The sequence below is a fragment of the Haliotis rubra genome, unplaced genomic scaffold, assembly GCF_003918875.1.
Source record: "Haliotis rubra isolate DU_JTF1 unplaced genomic scaffold, ASM391887v1 Scf448, whole genome shotgun sequence".
In the NCBI taxonomy this organism is placed as follows: domain Eukaryota; kingdom Metazoa; phylum Mollusca; class Gastropoda; order Lepetellida; family Haliotidae; genus Haliotis; species Haliotis rubra.
This window is the reverse complement of record NW_025767133.1, coordinates 309,876-322,128: the sequence shown is the minus strand read 5'-3', so window position 1 is coordinate 322,128 and position 12,253 is coordinate 309,876.

The following is a 12,253-nucleotide window of genomic DNA, read 5'->3' as shown; positions in this document are numbered from 1 at the left end:
TTTTCCAGAACTTGATTGATAACCTTCAGGTTGGAAAAGCTGTTGAAATGAATAGCTGCTATCCCCCTGGAAAAGTTAAAACTCTATTGTCCTGCTAGGACCACTGGAATACATGTAATTGTTATCCTATTGATATAAGCTGTGGGAACTATTGTCATGATTTCTGTATCAATTCTTTAGGTGTTTACAGACATATACCAAAGTTGTTGCAAGGAGTTACATGTATCAGTAAGCATTTAACGAATGTATTTTCGTACCTTTTTCAAGAAATCTCTTTAAAGTTGTTGCTATGAGTTACATGTGTCAGTAAGCATTTAACCATTTTTTTATGATTGTTACAATGAAATGTGGCTAAAACCATTGTCATACCGTGAGAAATTTCTTTAAGTCTATTGTATGATTCTGACTTTATCATTTGTTTATAAATACTATGTAACTATCAAATGGTACTGCTACCATGATGTGTGTATCCTGCCCCACCAGTGGCACCTATCTCAAACACATGTGAGTGAGTGAGTGAGTGAGTGAGTTTAGTTTTACACTGCACTCAGCAATATTGCAGCTATATTCCAGGGGCGTTGTGCACGAGCTGGCTAAGGCGCCAGGCTAGTGATCCAGCAGGCATGAGGTGCCGGGATCGAGCCCACCTGTGACAGGGTGTGAAAACCTTGGAGTCAACTTTGTGTGCAGACTCTTTCAGTGTTGTCACAACCCCTAGTGTACAGTACACAACCCTGTGCACTTAAAAGAACCCATGAATCCGTTGGTAAATGACCAGATGGTGGCCACATGAATACGTGCAAACGCCTAGTTGCAGGTATAGCAACGTGCAGTAAACTTGGACAAAATACTGTGACTATGTGTCCCAGTCCACCCAGCTGTGAATGGGTACCTCGTAAGGATGGGAAAGCCACATAAACCTTGTGCGCCTTGTGGCGACAAGAGTTGTATGATCCCCAGGGAGTTGAGATTGATAATAAGATATGCCGTTGAGATTGACATCCAATGATTGAGGGAAAAAATACCAGCTCCAAGAGCATGCATTAGTGCATGGATATGTGTGCTATCTAAATATCCAATAATAATAATAATAATAATAATAATAATAATATGGCAGCGGTCTGTAAATAATCCAGTCTGGACCAGACAATCCAGTCATCAACATCATGAGCATTGATCTGGGATACAATGACATGTGTCAACCAAGTCAGCGAGCCTGACCACCCGACCCCGTTAGTCGCCCCTTATGTTGCTGAAGATCAATTCTAACTTGTACATTCGCGGGTATCAAGGTGTTAAACAACAAATAACTGCAAGCATAAGAAACAAACATGAATGGTGGGCTGATGAAATGTAGTGAACCAAGCCTGATCATTAAGTCTCCTATAATCAGCATTGGTACTGACCTATTATAAGCCTGCATCCCTATGGGGCACATCCTACACCATGCTGAGTGATGACAGTGAGAGTAAAAGTGGTTTAATTGATCTCTGGTCATGTTTCAGGAACTCAATCAGGTGTAATAAGAAAATAATTAACTCAACTTATTTCTAGAGACAGAAGCCATTTAGCTGCTCTCCTTGACCAGAAGACAGTGAAGGCCTAGAAGTTAAATACTGGACTCTTGGAGATTTCTGGAGCACAATGATTAGGCATCCTAAATTAGATGTAGGCCAGCCTACTTGCCCAGGACCACGATAATAACTCATCCAAAAAAAGGTGTATGTAGTTCAGTCTGTAGTAGTCTGATCAGTCCTAAATAGAACTGTATGAGTAGTCATGAGTAGTCTGATGGTAAGTCATCCTAAATAGAACTGTATGTAGTTCAGTCTGTCCGCCGAGTAGTCTGATGGTAAGTCATTCTAAATAGAACTGTATGTAGTTCAGTCTGTCCGCCGAGTAGTCTGATGGTAAGTCATCCTAAATAGAACTGTATGTAGTTCAGTCTGTCCGCCGAGTAGTCTGATGGTAAGTCATCTAGAACTGTATGTAAGTCATTCTAAATGGAACTAATAGAACTGTATGTAGTTCAGTCTGTCCGCCGAGTAGTCTGATGGTAAGTCATCTAAATCAGAACTGTAATGTAGTTCAGTCTGTCCACGAGTAGTCTGATGGTAAGTCATCCTAAATAGAACTGTATGTAGTCAGTCTGTCCGAACTGTATGTAGAGTAGTCTGATGGTAAGTCATCCTAAATAGAACTGTATGTAGTTCAGTCTGTCCACCGAGTAGTCTGATGGTAAGTCATTCTAAATAGAACTGTATGTAGTTCAGTCTGTCCGCCGAGTAGTCTGATGGTAAGTCATCCTAAATAGAACTGTATGTAGTTCAGTCTGTCCGCCGAGTAGTCTGATGGTAAGTCATTCTAAATAGAACTGTATGTAGTTCAGTCTGTCTGATGGTAAGTCATCCTAAATAGAACTGTATGTAGTCTGATGGTAAGTCATTCTAAATAGAACTGTATGTGGAGGTCAGTCTGTCGCCCGAAAGTAGTCTGATGGTAAGTAGTCTGATGGTAAGTCATTCTAAATAGAACTGTATGTAGTTCAGTCTGTCCGCCGAGTAGTCTGATGGTAAGTCATTCTAAATAGAACTGTATGTAGTTCAGTCTGTCCGCCGAGTAGTCTGATGGTAAGTCATTCTAAATAGAACTGTATGTAGTTCAGTCTGTCCGCCGAGTAGTCTGATGGTAAGTCATTCTAAATAGAACTGTATGTAGTTCAGTCTGTCCGCCGAGTAGTCTGATGGTAAGTCATTCTAAATAGAACTGTATGTAGTTCAGTCTGTCCGCCGAGTAGTCTGATGGTAAGTCATTCTAAATAGAACTGTATGTAGTTCAGTCTGTCCTGCCGAGTAGTCTGATGGTAAGTCATTCTAAATAGAACTGTATGTGTCAGTCTGTCCGAGTAGTCTGATGGTAAGTAGAACTGTATGTGTCAGTCTGTCTGCCGAGTAGTCTGATGGTAAGTCATTCTAAATAGAACTGTATGTAGTTCAGTCTGTCCGCCGAGTAGTCTGATGGTAAGTCATTCTAAATGTAGAACTGTATGTAAGTCAGTCTAAATAGAACTGTATGTAGTTCAGTCTGTAGTAGTCTGATGGTAAGTCATTCTAAATAGAACTGTCAGTCTGTAGTTCAGTCTGTCCCGCCGAGTAGTCTGATGGTAAGTCATTCTAAATAGAACTGTATGAACTGTATGTAGTCTGAGTCTGTCATTCTAAATAGAACTGTATGTAGTTCAGTCTGTCCGCCGAGTAGTCTGATGGTAAGTCATTCTAAATAGAACTGTATGTAGTTCAGTCTGTCCGCTAAGTAGTCTGATGGTAAGTCAGTCTAAATAGATGTAGTTCAGTCTGTCCGCCGAGTAGTCTGATGGTAAGTCATTCTAAATAGAACTGTATGTAGTTCAGTCTGTCCGACGAGTAGTCTGATGGTAAGTCATCCTAAATAGAACTGTATGTAGGTCAGTCTGTCCGCCGAGTAGTCTGATGGTAAGTCATCCTAAATAGAACTGTATGTAGGTCAGTCTGTCCATGAGTAGTCTGATGGTAAGTCAGTCTCAATGATGTAAGTCTGTCCCCTAAATCATTCTAAATAGAACTGTATGTAGGTCAGTCTGTCCACCATGAAGTACAATGATAAGGCACCCTAAATACAACTGTATGTAGGTCAGCCTGTCCACCATGAAGTACAATGATAAGGCACCCTGAATACAACTATATGTAGTTCAGTCTGTCCACCATGAAGTACGATGATAGGGCACCCTGAATACAACTGTATGTAGGTCAGCCTGTCCACCATGAAGTACGATGATAAGGCACCCTGAATACAACTGTATGTAGTGTCAGTCTGTCCACCATGAAGTCACGATGATAAGGCACCTGTTCACCATGAATAATATGATAACTGTATGTAGGTCAGCCTGTCCACCATGAAGTACGATGATAAGGCGCCATCAAAACAACTGTATGTAGGTCAGTCTGTTCACAATGAAGTATGATGATAAGGCACCCTGAATACAACTGTATGTAGGTCAGTCTGTTCACAATGAAGTACGATAACTCACACTGAATACAACTATATGTAGGTCAGTCTGTTGTATGTAGGTCAGTCTGTTCACAATGAAGTACAATGATAAGGCACCCTGAATAAAACTGTATGTAGGTCAGCCTGTCCACCATGAAGTACGATAAAGCATCCTGAATACAACTGTATGTAGGTCAGCCTTTCCACCATGAAGTACAATGATAAGGCACCCTGAATACAACTGTATGTAGGTCAGTCTGTTCACAATGAAGTACGATAACTCACACTGAATACAACTATATGTAGGTCAGTCTGTTGTATGTAGGTCAGTCTGTTCACAATGAAGTACAATGATAAGGCACCCTGAATAAAACTGTATGTAGGTCAGCCTGTCCACCATGAAGTACGATAAAGCATCCTGAATACAACTGTATGTAGGTCAGTCGGTTGTATGTAGGTCAGTCTGTTCACAATGAAGTATGACTATAAGGCACCCTGAATTCAACTGTATGTAGGTCAGTCTGTTCACAATGAAGTATGATGATAAGGCACCCTGAATACAACTGTATGTAGGTTAGTCTGTTCACCATGAAGTACAATGATAAGGCACCCTGAATACAACTGTATGTAGGTCAGTCTGTTCACCATGAAGTACAATGATAAGGCACCCTGAATACAACTGTATGTAGGTCAGCCTGTCCACCATAAAGTACGATAACGCACCCTGAATACAACTGTATGTAGGTCAGTCGGTTGTATGTAGGTCAGTCTGTTCACAATGAGGTATGATGATAAGGCACCCTGAATACAACTATGTAGGTCAGTCTGTTCACAATGAAGTATGATGATAAGGCACCCTGAATTCAACTGTATGTAGGTCAGTCTGTTCACAATGAAGTATGATGAAAAGGCACCCTAAATAAAACTGTATGTAGGTCAGTCTGTTGTATGTAGGTCAGCCTGTCCACCATGAAGTATGATGATAAGGCACCCTGAATTCAACTGTATGTAGATCAGTCTGTTCACAATGAAGTATGATGATAAGGCACCCTGAATACAACTGTATGTAGGTCAGTCTGTTCACAATGAAGTATGATGAAAAGGCACCCTAAATAAAACTGTATGTAGGTCAGTCTGTTGTATGTAGGTCAGCCTGTCCACCATGAAATACGATGATAAGGCACCCTGAATACAACTGTATGTAGGTCAGTCTGTCCACCATTAAATACAATGATAATGCACCCTGAATACAACTGTATGTAGGTCGGCCTGTTCACCATGAAGTACAATGATAAGACGCCCTAAATACAACTGTATGTAGGTCAGTCTGTTGTATGGAGGTCGGCCTGTTCACCATGAAGTATGATGATAAGACGCCCTAAATACAACTGTATGTAGGTCAGTCTGTCCACCATTAAATACAATGATAAGGCACCCTGAATACAACTGTATGTAGGTCAGCCTGTCCACCATGAAGTACAATGATAAGGCACCCTGAGTACAACTGTTTGTAGGTCAGTGTGTCCATCATGAAGTAAATACAACTGTATGTAGGTCAGTCTGTCCACCATGAAGTACAATGATAAGGCACCCTGAATACAACTGTATGTAGGTCAACCTGTCCACCATGAAGTACAATGATAAGGCACCCTGAATACAACTGTGTGTAGGTCAGTCTGTCCACCATGAAGTACAATGATAAGGCATCCTGAATACAACTTTATGTTGATCAGCCAACCCACCAAGAACTTTGAATCACATTTTGGGGAGCATTTAGTCTATATTTGGTTTTGTTATAATGGTCTTATTTCATTTTATGGTTTGTTAGTCATAGTGAGTGAGTGAGTGAGTTTAGTTTTACGCCGCACTCAGCAATATTCCAGCTATATGGCGGCGGTCTGTAAATAATCGAGTCTGGACCAGACAATCCAGTGATCAACAGCATGAGCATCGATCTGCGCAACTGGGAACCGATGACATGTGTCAACCAAGTCATCGAGCCTGACCACCCGATCCCGTTAGTCGCCTCTTACGACAAGATAGTTGCCTTTTTATGGCAAGCACATGGGTTGCTGAAGACCTATTCTACCCCGGATCTTCACGGGTCTGTCAGTCATAGTGAAAAAAGCATAACTTATCATCTTTCAAATATAACTCTTAAAAACTTAACAATTGTGGTCATATAAGAGGATATGTAATGGATCAGACCCATTAGATCTGTTTGTTGTAATGATTAAATGTTCAGGGTTGGTGACTTTATTGAGGTCATTGTACCCAAATTGGGTAAATCTGCTGCTCATGATGTCAATCACTGGATTGTCTTGTCCGGACTGAATCATTTACAGATGACTGCTGTCACAATGCTGGAGTATTACACAGTGTTGAACAACAAACAAACAAACTTAACGGATTGCATTGTTAGGCTAAGTAACCTTTATGTGAAAATCCCGAAAGATCAAGATATAAAGAAAAATTGTTTCCATTTGTAATTGCTTCATTTCTAAAGCCATGAGAAGCAGATCTCTTTTTTTCAACATTAGCAGCTTTCATACTTACCTACAAGTATATGCCTATTTCTGTGCATCCCATTTTACCTGAAACATAAATATTTCACACCTGGCATTTGCCTCGTTAGTCACCATGCAACATAACAGACAGGTAAACGTTTAGTGTCGCTGAAATGTTCAGGCTGTAACAGCCTTTGTGGTGATATATCATGAATATTGATGCATCTTTTAATGTTTACTGTCGTGTTGTTTTGATCCCCGGTATTTGTTTTTGCAACACAATAAAACAATTACTTAAAAGCATGGAGACGCAAAACAGCTGTTGTCCTTCATCGGGATCCATAAATGGAATTGATTGACCACAGGCAGTATTGAGTGATGTATAGCACTTGTTATGGACACCTCGTGATGGCGACTCGTGGATGTACATGTCGTCATGAACATAGATCCGTGGGGTCACAGGGTGCACATTGATCCATGCATGAATGTGCAGGTTTCAGTATATAGTCAAACACCATTGTGTTGAACATTGTTGTGTCAAACTTAATTAAAATAATAAAATTATAATTGATAATTAAGAATATTTATTACATGCCTTTCCAGGCATTATATCCTGTGCAAAGTGCACAAAGATGCTCAAAGCCCACAGTCTGATTATTATTACCCAGGATAGCCCAAGCTGTGTGGCGCTAGGTAAGTAGTCACATGACTTGTCCCACCAGGTACCCATTTTTTGCTGGGTGAACAGAGGCAATTTTTAACAAACTCACTTGCCTATGGTGAGGCCACATGTATCACATGTGCTTCTTTGTGGAGCAGGACTGAAGACCTAGAAACTCTGAAGAGTCAAGCTGCGAAACATGGTCAACCATCCAAGGACTCTGTGCCCAATATTGCTTAACTTCAACTGATTTTAAATGTGTCCTTTCTTTGACTGTAATGGAAAATGAATGAGTGAGTGAGTGAGTGAGTGAGTGAGTTGGGTTATACGCTGCTTTTAGCAATATTACAGCAATATCACAGCAGGGGACACTAGAAATGAGCTTCACACATTGTACCCATTCGGGAATCGAACCCGGGCCTTTGGCATGATAAGCGAACGCTTTAACCACGAGGCAACTGGGACTGGACGCATATTTGCGTGTTGCGTAAAACCCTGAGTATTATCAATTTCCAATTTGTAGCAAACATTTAGTATTGAGTACTAATTCAGAATAACATCCCTCAAATACTACTTGTCAGTGAGTACTCCCATTACTGGACTTTCACTTGACCTTGGCACAATTTAGTTGTCTCAAGCAAGTGGACCAGCTCATATTTTGAAGTCTCCGTACATATGTCAGCTTCGATCTGAAGCCCATCCTTTATTCAGTGGACATTACAGGCCACACATGGTCCATTACATTAATGACAAAGAAAACCAGTCATTAGGAACGCATTATGTTTGAAATATTCCATAAAATCTAATTATCGACGTTCAATCATCACTCCATTAAGGAACTAGAAATAATGGATTGCAGATGATATTACTGAGCAATCTGAAAAATGATTCTTGTCAAGTGATCAATGCCTTGATGAGGTTTCTGTGACCAAATATATCAAAGACATCTAGATGCGAAACAGGCCATCGCTAGTGCTTTGGGACAGCAATCAATTGTGGTTTGGTTACTGCATTGTGTGGAAACTAATAAAGAAGATGAGGTCATTAGTGTCAGCTGGGGTGAAGAAAAACTCGCCATTATAATTATGTAGACTTATGGTTATATTGATTCGTAATATTTGTAGAATCACGCCCAGCATTTGTCTTGAGATGTGTTTCTGATTCAACCAACTGGAAATTAAAGTTCCGAGCAGAATATATTAGAACAGTTGAAATGTATTTGTACAAATGTACGTGACTGACAATTGATTTTATCTGATGATTTTGTAGAAAATGAGTGAGCTTGGTTTAACACAGCTTTGCAGTCATCTCAAGACGTGCCAGTCTATTATTGAATTAACAGTCCATAAAACGATAAAATTCAAATTTAAGAAAAGTACAACCTAATGTTTTAGGGACAATTTGATCAAATAGATACAATTTGGCCACTGGATACCCCTTTTATACAAAGCCTTATTTCTTTGATGGAAGTCATCAGATTATTTACAATGTCATTCAACCCGCCTTGTTGTAGACCGAGGAAACACTGCCGTCCGAAAACAAGTGACATCCGAAAACCCTTAATCTGTCAGTAATACCTTTTCCAAAGTTGCTGAATTGGATTTTATTGAATATTACTTAATTAATAGAAAAATAATGAAATTCATTCAGTAAGTGTCACAGAAATTGATATTGGTATAATCCTTACTTTTTTAAACTTCAGTTGCTATTCAGATTCATTTGACATCAATCACCTGTATGTTCCACATGTCACAGGCCATTGACACTTTGATTGACAGGTGTCAATCAGCATGACATGCTAATCACACATGCTTTCTATACCACACAGCTTGTCTGATCACAAAACACAGAGGACCTGTGTCATCCTTTTCATTCATAATTCCAAAACAAGATCAGAGCTTCCATATTAATTATCCAATTACGTGGATAAGACAATGGAAGACAAGCAGCATTGTTTTTAGCTAATACTGTACTTGTCAAATACTCCTGTGTCTCAGCAGCAAATGTAATCTTGTAAGAAACAATTGTACTAATCCATGCTTATGGCACTAGACATTGATTTTCATCTTGAAAGCAAAATCATTTTCTGCCTGATCTATTTGAATCGGATGAACATGCTTTCAGTTTGCACAACAGAATGCAATGAGTTTTACCTGTTTGTACGTAATAATATTTCATAGGCAAGATACTGTATGGATGACAACTTCTTTTTTTGTTGTGTATAGATCCTTGTACTGTTGCCAAGCAACTATGCATTGTCACACTGCACTCAGTGCAGGTAGCATTTAAACCAAATATACATGGCAGCAATTTATTGGCTTGAATTTGCTGCATGAAATAGGTCTTTTCCTATTGTGTGTATCAGGTGAATTGATTCCCAAAGTAAAAAACTGTAAAAAGATCTGTTTTCATGCTCAGAAATCAGTTACGTAGACCACACACTGTGTACACAATCTTGTGATCGAAGCTGATTTAGCTGAATGCCTTCAAGCGGAAGAGTACAATGTGTGAAGCACATTTCTAGTGTCCCCCCCCTCCGTCATATTGCTGGAATATTGCTAAAAGCAGCATAAAACCATACTCACTTACTCACTCAAGCGGAAAAGAAATTAAACTTCTGAAAGAAAAACGTCAGACATGCAATAAGGTGAGATGTACTGGCGATAGTGAAGTTGGCTATGAATATCCTTCCTGGTCTAATTAAAAAAATAAAATTGTACCCTGCCTTAGATTAAGTACTAGTTTAGCCCTATGCTTAAAATATAATATAAACATAAAATATAAGCATGACAAAGTTAAAAGTTACCCGGTAGATGAAAGTTGAATTTAATGAGGCATTTGATGACACACCTTTGTACATTTAAGCACGATTTCAACAATAGCAATATTTTCTCCATGGATGGAAAGGTTAGAAGGCTAATGAGACAGTAAATCTGTTGCGTACCTTTAAATTGGTGTCAGGGGCAGTGGGGTAGATTAGTGGTTAAAGCGTTTGCTCGTCACACTGAAGACCTGAGTTCGATTCCCCACATGGGTACAATGTGTGAAGCCCATTTCTGGTGTCCCCCACCGTGATATTGTTGGAATATTGCTAAAAGCGGTGTAAAACCAAACTCACTCAGTCACTAAATTGGTGTCCTGTGTATAAGACCTATTGGACGTGACAAGTATGCCTCAAAAATGAAGATTGGCAGTGTGGTAGCCTTGTGGTTAAAGCGTTTGCTCGTCACGCCAAAGGCCCGCGTTAGATACCCCACATGGGTACAAATTAATGTGTGAAGCCTGTTTCTGGTGTCCCCTGCCATGATATTGCTGGAATATTGCTAAAAGGGGTGTAAAGCCATACTCACTCATTAACTCACTCACTCAAAAACAAGAAAGCCTTTTCCACAGTTTGGAACCCGTGAAGATCAAGGTTATAATTGGTCTTCAGCAACCCATGCTTGAGGCAACTAACAAGATCGGTTAGTCAGACTTGCTGACTTGGTTAATGTATGCTATCATATCCAAATTGTGTTTATTGATGCTCCTGATGTCAATCACTAGATTGCCTGGTCTAGAATTGATCAACAGAATTGCTTAAAACTTGCTGAGTACAACGTTAAACAACCAACAAACAACCTCTGTGGAACTGGCTAAATATTTTAAAGGCACTAGTTTGCTGTAATTTCTTTCACTCAGACATGATCTCTCTGTCAAGATGGAGCATGAGTGTCAAATTTGTTAAAGGCCACTGAAGTTCTCTATGGACAGTTGCACATACTCCGGAAACCTCATAGCTTGATTCTGTTTATTTCCAAAGCTTATCAGTTCCATACCATGGGTTTCGCCATGAACAAGGAACAAACGAGCCATCAACAGCCATCAACCATGAACATCCATGAACAATGACGAACCATGAACAACCGTGAACAAGGAACAAATGAACCATGAAAAACCACAAACACAGTGACACACAGAAAGAATTGGGTGGCCAAAAACTTTTTGTCACAATTGAGATTGGGTTCGGGTTGAGGAGAGATGAAAGCACACAGTTCTGTTCAAATATAATGAAAAAACTATAGAGCCTCGAGTCATAAAACTGGTAGGTCTGGACTAGGGCTGCAATGATTCGGTTCGATTCATCAAAAATTGAATCTGACGCGTTAGTTTCAATATTTTATAACCATTATCACTATTTCGATTTGATATTTGAATACCTATTTAAATTGTTTCCACACAGCCAGATAGAAATTTTGACTCCAACTTGAGCAGTTTCGAGCTCTGAAAAAAGGCGAAATGTGATTGGTTGACGCCGGACTGACTCTGAGAATGAAATGAAATCTGATGTTTTTACTTGTATGAAGAATCGAATCGAAAATGATCAAATTGAGGGCCCAATATCGAAATTGAATTAAATTGAGTAGTGGTGTTCCGATGATCGAAAAAATCGAAAATCGATCAAAAGAAGGATTAAAAATGATTATCGAGTGTAAAAAAAATAATTTTTATTAATTGGAATTTTGTTGTTTTTGTATAACACCCTTGAATTATGTATACTTACCATTTAATTTGATGAATATTCACGAACAAACATGCGCTCAACAGCGTAAAGTTATGCGCATTGTAAAATTTTAACCACTTTTATTGTTTAATTACAATTCCAGTGCATTTCATTGCATGACAGTATTAGTTATAAAAAACCCATTAACTAGAAAAAACCTGGGCAAAACCCTTAAAATTGGTGATTACATTAAAAATGTATATATTTCGATTATAATCGATAATCGTTCACCACAAGTCCTCTGATAATTGATAGTGGATTTGGTTTCTGATTCCCAACACTAGAATTGAGGTCTGAGTGAATTGTTGCAACCGTAGTCTGGACAAGATGTGACTATTTAGGAGCTACCATGACAAAGCTGGAATATAGCTGTTGACTCACACCTCTGTTGGTATTCAAACACTACAGGATAACCACAACAAAAACACACCAGTTGAGCACAACTCCATAAGCATTGAGGTATTCTTGACAGCTTGAGATTTTCTTGATTTTATTTGACCTCATTATCGAACATGC